General features: G+C 38.6%; 1 long non-coding RNA gene across 4 annotated transcripts in view; it reads left to right on the top strand.

Moving 5' to 3' along the window:
* The window catches only part of LOC139794313 (uncharacterized), a 115,488-nt gene that overhangs the window by 81,814 nt on the left and 18,475 nt on the right, over positions 1 to 15,199 (top strand). For 2 of the 4 annotated variants that reach the window (XR_011725066.1, XR_011725067.1), the window contains exons 1-2: positions 1,275 to 1,443; positions 10,062 to 10,200. This is a non-coding gene — a long non-coding RNA (uncharacterized lncRNA). Of the gene's footprint in view, positions 1 to 1,274; positions 1,444 to 10,061; positions 10,201 to 15,199 lie in introns of those variants that run through there. The other 2 variants (XR_011725068.1, XR_011725069.1) reach the window with 2 other exon arrangements.

Genomic DNA, 15,199 nt, shown 5'->3' on the forward strand with positions numbered 1-15,199 from the left:
ATGTGGAAAACTGATTTATTCATTCATATTCAATAAAATAAGCATGCAGTAGCTGGATTATAAATAGCACTGTGAAGAAGATTTATAAATCTTAACATTGGGAGACAGGTTTATCCCAGTTAAAAGCACATTTTAACTGGAAGAACTCTTCACCATGTTTATAAAATGAGGCCTTGGGTGCGAGATGAAACCTAAGGCCTGTGTGAATTTGAAATAGGCAAAACATATCATCTGCAACCATGTTTTTCATCTCTAATGTAGAAAGCTAAAATCACTCTGAAAATGTAAAAATTCTAAGCAGAATAAGACTAGGTCTCAGCAGGAGTATGTACTGTGCTTAAAACTCCCCTTTGCTCCAAATGGCTGTGTTTATAAATCAAAATTATATGTCCGGTGGATAAAAGGGAAGTAAGACTGTTTCCAAATTAAAATGAATAAGTGATTAATTTCTATTAAAATCATAATGAAAATACAGAATGTAGTTTGAAAGTACAGAAAATAGAAAAATACAGAATATAGCTTGTGGTTTATTCTTGTTTTTTATTCGTGACATTTGTTTTGTTACAGACAATATGATCAGAGATTGAGAAAGTATCCATTTACCACTATAAATCTTTCAGCTATTTGAAAATACACATTGCAGGCTTTCTTCACCCTGTAAAGTGCAGCTCCATCTTTACTAGGGATAAGTGCACTTCCTTTGATTTCCTGATAGAACACACCACTCCAGTATTTCATTTATTAAACAAAAAAATAACCTTATTGACTGTAGTGTATAAACAACTCTGAAGAAACCCTGGTGAAATCTAATGAGGTATTTCCCTTTGCAGCATGAGAAGGTTAAAATATGTGCATATGCGCAGTAAGGAAAACAAAATTGATTCTGACAATCAGATACCCCAGTGAGCTTCTATCTTTGCAACAAATGTGCTCTGCATTCCAATGTGCTTTGACAATCACCATTTATTTCAATGCATCCTCCCCAGACGCTAATTCTTACGGGCCAAGTCAGGGGGAGTTTTGCTACAGGTATCAGTGTTGGAAAGATTTTATCCTAACTATGTTCAAAAGCAACTGGATGGATGCAAAATGAAATGAAATTAATGCCTTTACCCCTTGAGTTCCAAGAACATGGAAAAATCATATAAGTCTGGTATTTTTATATTGAGTCTCTCACATGCTGACAGAATATCAGTTGCTTTACAGCTTCACAAGATATCTCCTCATGGTATTTACAGGCCATTTAGGGGTGCAAACAATTTTCTGACTTCCAGTGCAACGAATCCAGTTTGGATCCTGAGGTAGGACATGCCCTTCTGATAGCAAAATATTCCTCCCAGGAGCTCATCAGTGTTAGAGCCTCTCATAGGGGTTTGGCTGGACACAGAAAGATGATATTTGGATGGAAAGATGTGCGTCAAACATAGTCTGTTGCACCAAGAGGTGAGTAAGAGTTCTTTATGGATAGGAAAACTTAAAAGCAAGAGGAGGACAGAACTGGTGTGGGCATCTCTGGGCACAAGGAGGATCATCCTAAAAGAAAGGTTCCAGGGTGCACATGAAATGAGTCCTTATAAAATTCAGTTACTTGTATGACAGAAGTTATTGATGATTAATGGTAGCCAAGAGATAAAGTAACAAAGAAATGAGCACAATTATTTAATCATAGGTTAATTTTTTTAAAACATATTTTGAATGTATGTTGAAAACAAATAAAGAATTAGATGTTAAACTCATTTAAGCATTTAAGGTGGATATCACTGGTCTTCTGAGATACACTGGAGACTGTGTATATCAGCAGGCTTAGGTCATGGGGTGAAGATAAAGGCTAAGCAACCAGATTAATGCCATATAATTAGTAATTCTATGACTGTGGGAAGCCATATTAATGAAGGAAAAAAATTTCAAACATGCCTGCAAATCCCTGTCTCTGCCTTGCAGGATCAGCCCTTCACTTCCCCTATGTGACTTTCATGACTGATCACAGCCCGGCACTAAGGGATAAATCTTGGACCTTCCCAGTCCAGAGAATAAACAAACAAAAAAAAGTAAATGTGAGGAAACTGTGATCTCCCTTCAGGCAAGATTAATTTCACAGATTAAAGGAAAAAAAGGAAGACAAGATATTTACCGTATATTGCTCACATAATCCTGGAGAAGACCCTGTTTCAAATAAGAGAAACCTGGATGCCTGAAGAGATGAAAAATAGAGAAAAACCTGATTTTGCCTTTTTAAATACAGAAAAATGGCTTGAACAGCACCTGAAATGCAATGGTTTTCTTTTGATGACTCATGATTTTCATAAAATCTGAAGTGATGGTCAATGTGTCTATTATCTCTGAGGCTTTAAGACATGTAAATAAAAAGTGTGAAAATAAAGGACAAAAGTTTCTTCCTCAGAAACCATGGTAGTACCTCCAAGTAGAATCTTCAGTCAAGATCTTGTCTAGTTTTTTTCCTATGAAATTTTTTCAATGGATTGGTGGTGATGTGTGACTCTGAGGAAGGTTTGTATTGCTCCTCCAGCTGTTGGTTCTATTCTCTATATTTTAATATGGACATAGAGAACACTTTGGGTGGCATAGTTTCAAAATGCTTTGCAAATAGATTTGTCGGGAGCTGTAAAGCTGGATGAGAGCTTCTGCTGTAATTTATGCACCAGTGCTTTCTCACCCAGCAGAATACTGCACACTGCACTGTTGGTTCCCTACACTTACCTCTGGATAGCTGTGTTATTACCACATGCCTGACAACACTTCCCATTTCTTGGAACTGCTCTAATTATAAGGAATTTTGTTTTCATAAAACCAGGAATATAACTGATTAAACTTTCATCAGATTGATACCAGGGGAACAGGAGCTCTTTGAGTGGGAGCTCAGGACTGCATCAGTTCCATGTTGGTGCATGTAAGCTGCTAAAAATAGAGTGAGGTCTGGTCACTCAAAGTGACTTACTTACTGAGTGATTCACAGAAAGACAATAATGAGTGTACTGTGGATCAGGATGCACTCAGCAGGTGTGACATCAGAGAAGCTTTTCAAAAAGATAAACAAATAAAAATACATCATTTTTTCACATACTCAAAGCACAGATGAGGAACTGAGTGACAAAAAAAATTCTGTGACTTAGTCAGGGTCTTACTGGAAGACTTTGTCAGTGCTGGAAACTGAATGCAAAATTGTCAACTCCTACGTATCTCCTTAAATATTTGGTCATCTTCTGCCACAACAGGAAGATTACTAAGAGTGCAGCCCCAATAATTGCTGGAAAACTTGAAGGACGATTCCAAATGCACTAAAATACAATATGAAAGTGTCATTTTTTAAAGAAACGTGCCAATAGCATTGTATTCTAATCTTTATTTCCTTGACCTTATCTTCATGTGGCTTAGTGTTGTAAAGATACTAACACTGCACATCAAAATGCATGGGTGGGTACCCAAACACTTGGGAACACTGCTTTCAGTGTATTTGGACTGAACACTGCTTTCAGTATATTTGGACTGTCTATGTAGACAATAATTTCTATCCTCATAAAATTGTGGTTTGCTTTTTATTTATGTGTACCAAAATCCCACAAAGGTAGCTCATTATTTCCCATAATAATACAAAAATTCTCACAGTAATAGACAAATCACTCAAAAACTACGAGCTTGTGGACCTTCTCATGAGCTTTGTAGTTGAAGTAGTTAATGAAGACTCCTACCATAGTCATCCTGTATCTTATATGTTACTTCATATTTCCTTTTTGGTGTTGCCACCATTATTTTTGCTTTGCTTTAACATCATTAGTTATGGTTTTTAAAGGTGAATCCATTTCAAATCTACTCAGTGTGGGTATGTTTAACATTTGCCAGTGGTTTCAATAGATTTAAAGTAGATTCAAGTTCCATAAAACCAGAACGGATCAGTAGACCATATAGCCTGACTTTCTGTGCAGCCCAGAATATATGATTTCACTTAGTAGATCAGCAGTACTTTCATTTTTACAGTAACTAAATTTTTTTTTTAAAAGCCAAATAAAGCCCTGCAGATATAGCCTTGTAGTGAACTATCCTACCCTATCATGTTGTCTCTTCTTTTGCCTTTCAGTTTCATAATTGTCTTTGCAATGAAAAAGCAATTAATAAATAATTCACAAAGGCAGGAGACTATCAGTCAAAAAAGGGTCACTAGCAGTAGGGCTGTGATATATGATACTACTGAAAAAAGTCAAAGCGATTTTGGGAAAAAATGGTATGATGAATTACAGGAAATAGTAAATTAGAGAAAAGTGTATTCTTTGCTACTTTTTCTTAAATCCCATGAAACTTTTGTCATGAGATGATGATCAGAAAATCCAGTAAAACAGTGGTAGAAAAAGTCTGACTTGAGACCCCGTATTTATGGTTTTGTCTGCAAAACTTCCATCATTGTACGTGTGAAAAGTGCAAGAAAGTGTATATATATGAATTTATATTAATTCATGCAAGAAATTAATAATTTTATACATTTTCATTTATCTTCAGATAAATTATTTGTAAATTACAAGCCAGATCCATGGAGCTGCACTCAGAGATCATATCTGGCCTCCTATTTTCATTATAAACCACAGTTGGAGATAGCTGAAAATAAATTGTGTAAATAGTTTACACTCTTATCATTTCCCTTCAATCTGCAAATGTTTCCTTGAACACAATTTTATTGTACAAGTGCTCTTAGGATCTTGGGCTTCTAAGTACAGTTACCAACTAAGACTTCTACAGTTCTGTCCGTCCTATGTCTTCTAATTTACTGTGCTTTTAACTACTGTTGTGCTCACTTGTAAATTAACAGTTCAGCATTTCTTTATTTGATCTACTTTACAGAAACAGATTTGAGTAAGTAAGTATGTTCTTAACTTACTTAATTTCTACTGATGTCTTACATGGAAGACTGCTGTGCTTTATCTATATATTTGGTGCAAAATCCATTTACTTCCTTAACAGAGGAGCTCCTATCAGTGCACTCTGGGTGGGAGTAGATTCTTCGCTTTCCCTCTGTTTATTTTTGTGAGGATTGTATACAATGCCCACTGAGACTGACAGAAAGACAGCCATGGACTAAATGGGCTTTCAGTCATGCTCCAGGAAAATGAGGAAGGCATATTGATTTTTCGGTTTGCTGTTAAGGCACATTTTGAAATCCTGTGGTTTTGGCTGGCACGAGAGACTTGGCAGGGACTTAAACCTGCAAAATTAAAATCTAAAATCTGCCACTTCCCCAACTCACTGCTGTTCATTGCTCATATAAGGAGTGCTGTGGTTCTCTGACATGGCAGCTCTCAGCCACCCAAGGCAGATTTTCAGCTGCTGCCATGACTGCAGTGGATGCAGGCTGCTCTGTGTCTGCCTTACAGTGCACAACCCAGTGACATTGCATTCAAGATGAGGGGAGCAAGTGTGTGGTCTGTCACAGACAAAACATAGTTTTGACACATTCTCCTTTTGTAAAGGAAGACATCTCTGGTATGTCTCACAGAAAGTTTCCAACTAGCTCCTAGCTTCTCCCAAAGCATTTTCCTTCACTGGCTCTGGGGCTTCATAACTGAGCACACAACAATGTTCACATTAACATTTCCAAATGCATCTGCCACTGCTGGGATCTGGGAAGAGGTTAATGGGAACTGTGACCTGAACCCTACCTCCAGTGAGACATGACCACATAACTTTCCTTTCTGCAGCAATCGCACTTCAATTCCATTTATGTCAGTTGTAGGCAACAAAACCTCAAATCCAGCACTCACTCTCTCAGGCTGATGCTTGAATTACAATTATATGAGTGTTTTGATAACAGCTCTGCCGTGACTCAGGACTCTCATATCACCCTGGTGTTTTAACTGTGTTGCTGAGCTGGGCCCTAATTTCAAAGTCAGGCAACCAAAGAAATTAGAAGTATGGTTTTCACAAACACTTTGGCTAGCTCCCTTAAAAATGAAGCTTGTCTAAATAAGGATTACGGTGGCTTGCTATAGGAACCCAAATTTGCAGATTCTGGCCTAAATTATTTGGATAAGAAGAACTGTTTTTTACGTGAGGTGTTAAATTAAACTCTTGAGTTTGAATAAATAAATACAGCTATTTAGGAAGTTGTGAAAATGTGCAATCTGCAAAATTGGGAAGCCTAGGAGGTGCTGTGGTAATAATGCAGTTACTTGAAGCACATTTAAGGTACAAATATCTCTGTGGTTTTTTATTTGCTTCCACTCTTTGAGTCATTCTGAGAAACTTTGCAAAGCTGTGCACATTCCAGTTATGGCTGAAGCATGATGCACTCCTGACTCCATACAAAGAGCTTTACTCCAGAGAGCTACAGTGTGGGCTGGGAAGGTTTTTTACAGGAACTGGAAAATCCAGATTTGAAGCACAGTATAATGGTGAACTCTTTTCATGTGTACAAAAGAAGAAGAAGAAAGGCAAATATTCTTGGTGTCAAGAGACAATTACAAAATAGGGAAGTAGCTACTCTCAAGACTGAAGCATTTCTGTCATAGCATGTGCTGCTGAAGTCACCAAAATGCTGTGGTGATGGTGTGAATTTGTCCTAGCTGGGAAGAGGTTGTTTGGACAGTAGCATTTTGAATATTTATTACAAAACCATAAATACAGCCAAATACCTCAGAGAGTTTACCTGAACCAAAATTAGTTGATGAAACAACAGTTCAGCATAATTTTGCAGTCCTCTATCTTAATATCATGGAATGGATTAAATGACAATAATTTCCAGAAGCTATTTGGGGTGTGGTAGCACTGGAGTGAAGAATGAAAGACAAGAGAAAACCAGATCCAAATGTCTTCAAATAGAGGAAAAAAACAACCACCACCACCCCCCCCCCAAAAAAAAACAAACAAAAAAACCCCCAAAAATCACAAACTGGAAGAACCCCCACAAAACCAAAAACCAACCAACAAAAAAACCCAACCAGGCCTTATTGCTAAAGAAAGATAATTTCTTATTTTTGTTCTGGTTGCACTGTGAAGCAGTTATCTAGTGGTCAGGATTGCTGGATTATAGATCAAGATCTGCAGCTGTCATCTGCACAAAATTGCTGCCAAATGCTTCCTAATGTCTCACTTGACTCACTCACAGAAAAAAGTAAATACCTATAAATTTATGCAGAATCTTGATTGAAATATTTTGCACAAGCAGAGATACTCATTATCATTATTAAGAGACCATGTTTTCTTTGTAGTGTAGTGAGGCCCACAGCCAAATTTAGTTAGATTTGCATTAGAGGTATGCTGATGCCTGTCAGTTATTTAGGCATTTTCTAGCGTTCCCAAGAGAAGCTGTTAAACAGTTCCAACAAAGTCTAACTCTTCCCTCACTTTTCTCCAAGCCATCCATCTTCCAGCAAGCTCCATGCTGATAGAACTGAGGTTGTGCACTCATTTGTATATGCAGATAAATATCCAGTGTAAAGGCCCAAGATTTGCAGGGGTGTGTCTCTTCCTCCAAACTTTATTGGCTTCATTCATTCAGTGAAAACCTATGAAACTTCTTCATTTAATAAACCCCAAGCTAATTTTAAATGCTTACTGGGCTAGGCCCAAAAGCTGAAATAAAGATCTGACCCCTATCACATAAACATGTGACCCATTCCTGTAACTGCTCATAGAGGAAAAGATTGGAGGTCCCGAGCACGTCAACACTTACCTAGGCTCAGAGGGGAGGATGCTTTCCCATAATTGGAGAGAAGTGTTGGAATGTATTGTTGCTCTGTGTTTTAAGACCTTTTGAAACTGTGGCCCTGAGGAAATGAGAGAATATGGAGGATGAGGTTACACTGTTATTAGTATTTCACATTTTTTGAATACAGGATTATAGAGCTGGATTCATATTATATTAGCTTTCTAAATCTTTAAAAACAGTAGGCCTACAGTGCAGGTTCAATGCTTTGTTCATTAAATTCTTGTCTTTTTAAAAAATCCAGACCATCCAGGAAGCACTCCTTTTTTGCTGTCTTTTGAATACTCCTTGGAATATTTTTGTCTGAAAACAGGTACTACAAATTTTCCATTTCATAAATGAAAGATTTGGTTTTTTTGAGGAGTAAATCAGGTTTTTCTGCTTTCCTTAACTTTAGACTTGATGCTGAAAGCCGCTCTCTGATCAGGGTCCCCAGTACCCTTGCACAATTAGCAGCCATTGCACGGCCTTAAAAACAGGTGGGATCAGTCCCTTCAGACATGAAAAGTGCCATCCTGTTTTCCAGGGGAGTGTTTTCCAAACACAAATGTGTTTCCAGGTGCTTCAGGTAAAAGCTGTAAGAGGCAATATTCACATTTCCCCTGAGATTAGGAGCCTGATCTTGCATTCACATACAGCGATTTATATGATTGTCAAGTCTGCTGACTTCAGTGGAGACATTTATTTCCCCAAAAGTTGAGTGCATGTGTTGCATAGTATATCATACATAGCAGAAAAGAGATGAAGAATTATCACACTAATACTAATTAGCCAGCTGCCAAGGTTTCTCTTCAATGGAAGACCAGACTTGGTTGACTGCCCTGTGTCATTTGAACAAAAGCTATTGTTGTATCTTCAGGTAGCTGAAGAGATACATGGAAATAACAACTAAAATACATTAGGTCTTCTGACGGTCTTTCAGGTCTTTCAGCTGATACAGATAATCACTTTTCTGCCTTCAGATGTACAGGCTCTTGTGGCCAGAAGCCTTGCCCACTTGGAGATCTCGTTTTCTTCCTTTCTCACTACTGTGACTAACCTCCTGACAGCTGCATTTGCCCTGATTTAACTCCTTTTCTCTCCTTTCCCAGCTGTCAGAGTTCACTTTGTGTCATTAGCAAATTTAAGTTTTCTTACCAAAACTTCTTTCAGAGCAGGAACATGTTTCTCTTTCAAAAACCATCATTTTCTTTTCCCATTTTCAGGGATGAGTAAAAGATAGAGTGCAAACTAATTAAATTTTAACTGTTATCACAGTATTTCCTCACCAATCCTTAGGCAACTGCTTTTCTAAAATACTGTAAGTAGGAAAAGCAATTGTTAGGACATTATCCTGTATTTGAAATAATCGCACAGTACTGCACATCCTGTTCCAAACCCCACAGTAAAGATACACTCCGTGCTGCTGAAACATGAACTAACAGTGTTCAAAAATCAGTGCTTCTGCATGATAGAATTTCCTTTGTAATACATGGGAAATTTTGCAACCGCCAGAGGAATCACTTCTCCACTCCACAGCCCCTTGAATAGATCCTATATAAACTCACAATTTTGAAGGGGACTGAGAGGATGGCTGAGCAGCTCTAGAGCAAACTGCTCTGCCAGGCACCCTCTGCTCTGTGTCACAATGGCCTCTAGTGGATTAGCAGCAGCCGACAGATGGCTCCGGACCTCCCGTCTCAGCTCTCCCAGGCCTGTGGCACGGCTGCCTGGCTTTGGAACCCTGCTGGGATGGGGCCTGCAGCACCGACTGGTCCTGGTCCTGGTCCTGGTCCTAGTCCTGGTCCTGGTTCTGTCCTGGACCGGGGCATGGGCCGGGGCCGGGGCCGGGGCCTGGCCCAGGGCACTGCAGTCACCATGTATTCCCCCTGGAAGTTACTGTTCCTGTCGGATACTTGTTGACCATGTTCCCTGTCAGCTGTTCACTTCACCCAGGATGCAATCACCACCATCCTCAGCTCCAGAAAGCAACTGAGACTCGACATAAGTAAATGTTGTGTTATCTTATATGGATCAGTGAAAAGAATGACAGCTTTTCAGAAAAAAGTCAAGACTGCAAACCTCTGTCCATCAGGGTCCAACCTGATCAGCTGCTGCAGTGAGGAAAATTTTTCTCCCCTCAAAGCGGAGTATGACATTCCAATGTATCTCATACACTTAGGTAGAAAGAGAACAAAGAAACCCCGGGTTTGTTAAAAAAATAATGCTTTATCATTAGCTTTAGTAAGGTCTGCATTTTTCTGCTCCTTGAAGGAAGGCATGGATTAGTGATCTTACAAAATAGTAATGTGTGTGACTGGGAGAGAGAGATTTAAGTTGCTGCTTATTCAGCACTTCTCCTTTCTTTGGACAGCTTGTTCTTGAAGTCCTAACATACAAGTAAAGGTGGGCCATGGTCCTCTGAAGAACTATGCTTGGTCCCAGCTACAGCACTTTCATAAATATCAAGGCCATGGATCTCATGCTGAGGGATCTACCATGGAATTAGAACAGTTAGTAACCATCTCATTTGGGAGCTCGTGGAACTTGTTTATATCTTTCAGGCATACTCAGGTGGACTTCAGTCTATGCAAGGCCCTGTCCATTGTTCAGATTCAGGGGGTGACCTGCAGGAAATGGCAAGCTTTTAAGAAAAAATGATTTAATGTTTTTTCAGCTTGACAACAGAAGCATGAAAAGGCAAACAGTACACTAGCAACTACTCCTGACCCACAGTGGTGGTGATGGGCACAACGTAGGCAAGATGTTTGCACTGACTCTCTTCCTTGGCAGTTTCACTGGCTTACAAAAGGTGATTTTCATTCCCCTGCAACGTGCTTAGGAGATGTAGGATCCAATATAGGCATTTGGAGGTTAAGCTAAGTACTTGATGTAGGAAACTTCATACAGGTAGTACATTGATAGTGGATAATTTCATAAACCAAAGTCATTGGGGAACTTCTCTAGCACCTCTGTTCCTTAGTTCCAGACATCCTGGGAATGGATAAGACCACATTGCTGTGAGTCAACGCACAGACCAGGATATGATCTGTGCAAAGAAGGCTGCTGTGCAACACAGCTCTTTTAGACACGTCAGATTCGTTGAAAATGAGAGAATTTTGACTGTTCTTAGCAGTTACACTCCCTGATTTGGTTCATTTGCTGTTGCAACAAGTATCTGTGCCCTGCTTTACCAAAGAAATAAAAAACTAAAACATTAATTTTCTACTAGAGGGCCTCCACAGCAAAAAGATAGGAGAAACAGAGAACACACAATACAAAGGCAGGCTTGTGTCTTTGCTGAATATTTTCATTGTTTTCCCCAAGGGGCCAGTGGGTTTTTACACACAGCACTAGCACATTTCTTTTTGACACCGAGTCAGACTTTCCAAGTCACTACACCTTTCACAACACACTGCAAACTGTCAGTATGGTAACTTCCTTAAGTTTAATGAAGTTACCTTATGAAATCTCTTGGCAGAACTGGCCAAAACCAAAACCAACCAACCACAAAAAAACAAAACAAAAAAACAACCAACAAAACCATAAGGCTACTCAAAAAATAAGAGGACACCACAATGAAATATGATACCTTCAATCTGGAAAACTGAGGGCAGAAGGAAGAGTTGTGTGCTGACAAATGGTGCAAACTTCTGGCTAAGATTAGATTTTTGAAGGCTGGATTTAGGTAACTTTCCCAATTTTCTAATGGGTCTGCTGAGTCCCAGTATTGGCCCTGCAGGCAACATGCAGATCATTAACCCTGCAAATTCCAGGCACTATGTTTGAGCCTAAATAAGGCACCAGGGCCAATATCTCAAAAGACTTTAAATCTCTGGAAGGTCTTTTTGCACTGCCCAGCCGAGAAAACTGTTCCTAAACACTCATTTAAAAAAATCTAAGTCAGTCTTTTTTCTTTCTTTTTTTTTTTTTTTTCTTTTTTTTTTTTTTTTTTTATTAATGGGGGCCACAGGATGAGCCTAGACAGGTAGCTTATGCTTCACTGTACAGCTGAAGAAATTCTAGGATAACAGTCACCAAAATTAAGTCATGCCTGTCAGTGACTAAAAGCAGAGACACCCACTTAGACCAGATTAAAAAAAATATGTAATTTAAGGATTAGCTGGCCTGCAGAGTTGGAAAAATTTCAAGCTCTTTACTGGGCTCAGGAGAAAATCTCTTTTAATATTCTATTTCATTCAGAAGTAGTCAAGAATTAGTGGTTTCAGACAAACAGGTCAATACTGATGCATGAAAACTCTGGGCAAGGTCAGCACTGCTTCTTTCAGGTGCTGTGGAAAGGGACAGAAATCTCAACTTTTTATCTGCATTGTTTGAATCCTATATAATAGGAGTGGGTCTTCCTTGCAAGCTTTGTTTAAGATGGATCACTGCTAGGTGTAAGGGAAGGGGAAGGACACAGAAGAAATTATTCATGTTTCTGATGTAAAAGCATCACTTTTCAACTCTGTTGCTTAAATCTATGCATGTCTTTCCTAGCAAATAAAAACTTCAGGTAAAAATAAGTGTGAAATAGTGTTCATACCTGCAAACATTCGATAGCACCTCTGGTTTTCAGCAGCTGCTGATTGAGGTATTTTAAGTCCATTTTCAATTTCTAGGAACACATCTTCTTTTTGATCCTTTTCTACAGCTTGCTGGCAACAGCCTAGGCACAGAAAACTCCTAGGGGTTAGGGTAAAATCCCTTCACAAGCAGTTAGCAAACTGGCTTCACTGAAAACGTTTCTGTGCATAAAAGGAGTTACAATTTTGCTAATTAAGCATCAATGAAAAGGCTGTCTATGTACCAGCTGGTTAATAGTTGAACAATTAGGCTGTTTAAGTATCTCCTTTACTAAACTTGATCAGACTGAATTTGATGAAAAATAAACCCTGATGAAATACTGCCTCACTTGCTAAAAGCTTGTTTTAAACATAGAAACAGCCTTTTCAAGTGGTCTTTAACCACAGAGCAGAACTCCCATGTTAACATGCTAGCAATATTTAAAATAACTTTTTCTTCCTATTTTAAATCAATATCCTCTACTTATCCTGTTTATTCACATGGGAAGGACCTCATTCTGTAACATTGATTTTACACAGATGATCACTAAATTTGAAGCCAATATCAAGATATGACAGAAATGTGACACAATCAAGCTGTAACTCAACACGACACATAATCTTGAGCATAACTGATTCTGTGGTGCTAGTACTTAAAACAAGCCATAGAAAAAAGAAAATAGTAACCCCCTGGCTACTAACTATTGTTAGGGTGTGCAAGATTACACATCATATGGTACACAGCCCATTGGTAGTTCTGTGACTGGAACTGTGTCAAGAGATACTGAGACAAATTCTGACACTTAAAATACATTTTCTATAGGCTAGGTCCAGACACCTACAGCTTCCCTGAGTTCATTTCTACTTTCTATTTTGCTTCACTAATCCTTCTATTTTCCTCTTCCATCATCCGAATGAAACCAGTCCATAATGCTGAGGTCTGGCCAGATGGGTTAATTCAAGAGGACATGAAACTATGTATGGCTGTGTTTATTTGTGTGCAAAAGTCTCTGTCCATAAATTAGAACCCTCTCAAGGAAGCATGTGCAGACACACATGCACTTACACACACAATTTTTCACACCCTGTATAAGGGAATCTCAAGCACTTTACAAATCTTTAAGAGTGAGTTGCACTCCCTTAAGATGAGTAATGGCTGAGAACACATTTGCAGGACCTCAGTTTGGCCTGCATCACACATCACATTTCTGTGTCTGCTGTAGGAATTGCCCATTGGGATTTAAGCACAAGTTCATTTAGCCCAGTAGTCCATCTAATTGCTGGAGTATGATCCATCAACCCTTTTAAAGTATAAAGACATGCAAAGCAGAAGCACTCTTTATTCCTTCCATTAGTTTTAAATTTTTTTGTGTTTCTTGTATTAGCCTTCTCTGAACTGAACAGTTCCACATTTTTCTGCCCTTCCTATTTAGAAGTTTGTCAGTAATCCCCGTTCTGCTCTGAAGAATGTGTGCATATTCAGCATCAGGGTTATCTTTACTATTATGTGAAGGAAAGATCACATTCATTAAAAAAAAAATTAGAAAGATATTTATTTTCTATCCAGAGTCAGTATTTATAGGGCATGTTGCAGAATGCTGTAAGAGCCATCAGCTGAGGATGTACAACATCTACATCTCATACTAACCAACTCTTTCAAAATCAATTGGCCAAATATCTAATTGATGACTGTGTGACAGTCCTGTGTGACACAGGAGACCTGTAACAAAACCTGAAATAGATTAACAGTCTCTTCTATTCCACGGTTTACTGTTTCCCAAAGCATTTGCACCTCTGAAAGCCCAAGGACAGAATCCAATTAAACAGTCTTACCCCCATGACAGTACTTGGCTATGGAATCAGCCTCTTCAGGATGAAATGAAGATGGAACAATATATCTTAGGCTAAAATAGGACCTAGTTTTTTAGATAAATATTTCTTCTCTCCAGCAAAAGCATAAATGGAAGCCTACCCCTGTCTTTATATACTTTCAGGATTTTCCATTTCATCAGAGCTGGTGGAAAATTTCTCAAAAAGAGCATGGAGCTAAACCAACATATTTATGAGGTGAAAAAAATCAGTGCAGAGACTGTCACAGAGATCACTGTTTATTAGGTAAGTGCTTTCACACTCTCATGATACCTGACATTCAGGAATCACTCTAGGGGACAAGGCCAATTCAGAATCATGATGCACTCCTTCCTATTACAAGAAATCAGTTTACCAAGTCTTACATTTAAGAGAAATCCTGTTTAGTGTTCTTCTTGGACTCAACATGCCCTAGAGACTTCAGCAGGAATTTGTTCCATAAATGTCAGGAATCCCTTTATATTAAATCCAGAGGGAAAGATCACAAAGGAGCCAAAATCAAGAGAAAGTAAAGACAAATCAAGCCAAAATATATTTACTGGGAAAATGCCAGCATTATAAGTAAGATTTTAGTGACGTAACCCAGAATTAGGTGCTAATAAATACATGTAAAAAAAATTAGATCTTCTTTAAGATATTTGGCAGCACAAGAGCTTTGAATAGCACAGATGGACTTCCATGTTGTGTTTTGATCTGCTAGACTAAATGATGACATTTGTTATTGAAAGTAGTTTTAAGGAGCAGTTTTGTAGCACATAAAAATTTAGATGTGGTTTCTATACGCAGCTTCTACAGCAATATCTCCTCATGCCTGCACATGTGTGGTCACTATTGACTTTCAGTGAAAGTACCATCTGTATACTTGTGAGGTACCGTTTAGTTTATGCACATCATGTTACCATAGTTAGGGCCATGTGGTACACAGTTCTAGGCAACAGGAGAATTGGGGCCATTCAGCATTTTGCAAGAGAGAGTGCTAAAAATGGAAAGTTAATTTCTTTGCCAAATGGCATGTAGTAAATCTGTGGTACAAAAAAAGTAGCTCCCCTTGTTTTCAGAGCACTCTGAAATCACCTCA

This window comes from Heliangelus exortis, chromosome 3, assembly GCF_036169615.1.
Source record: "Heliangelus exortis chromosome 3, bHelExo1.hap1, whole genome shotgun sequence".
In the NCBI taxonomy this organism is placed as follows: domain Eukaryota; kingdom Metazoa; phylum Chordata; class Aves; order Apodiformes; family Trochilidae; genus Heliangelus; species Heliangelus exortis.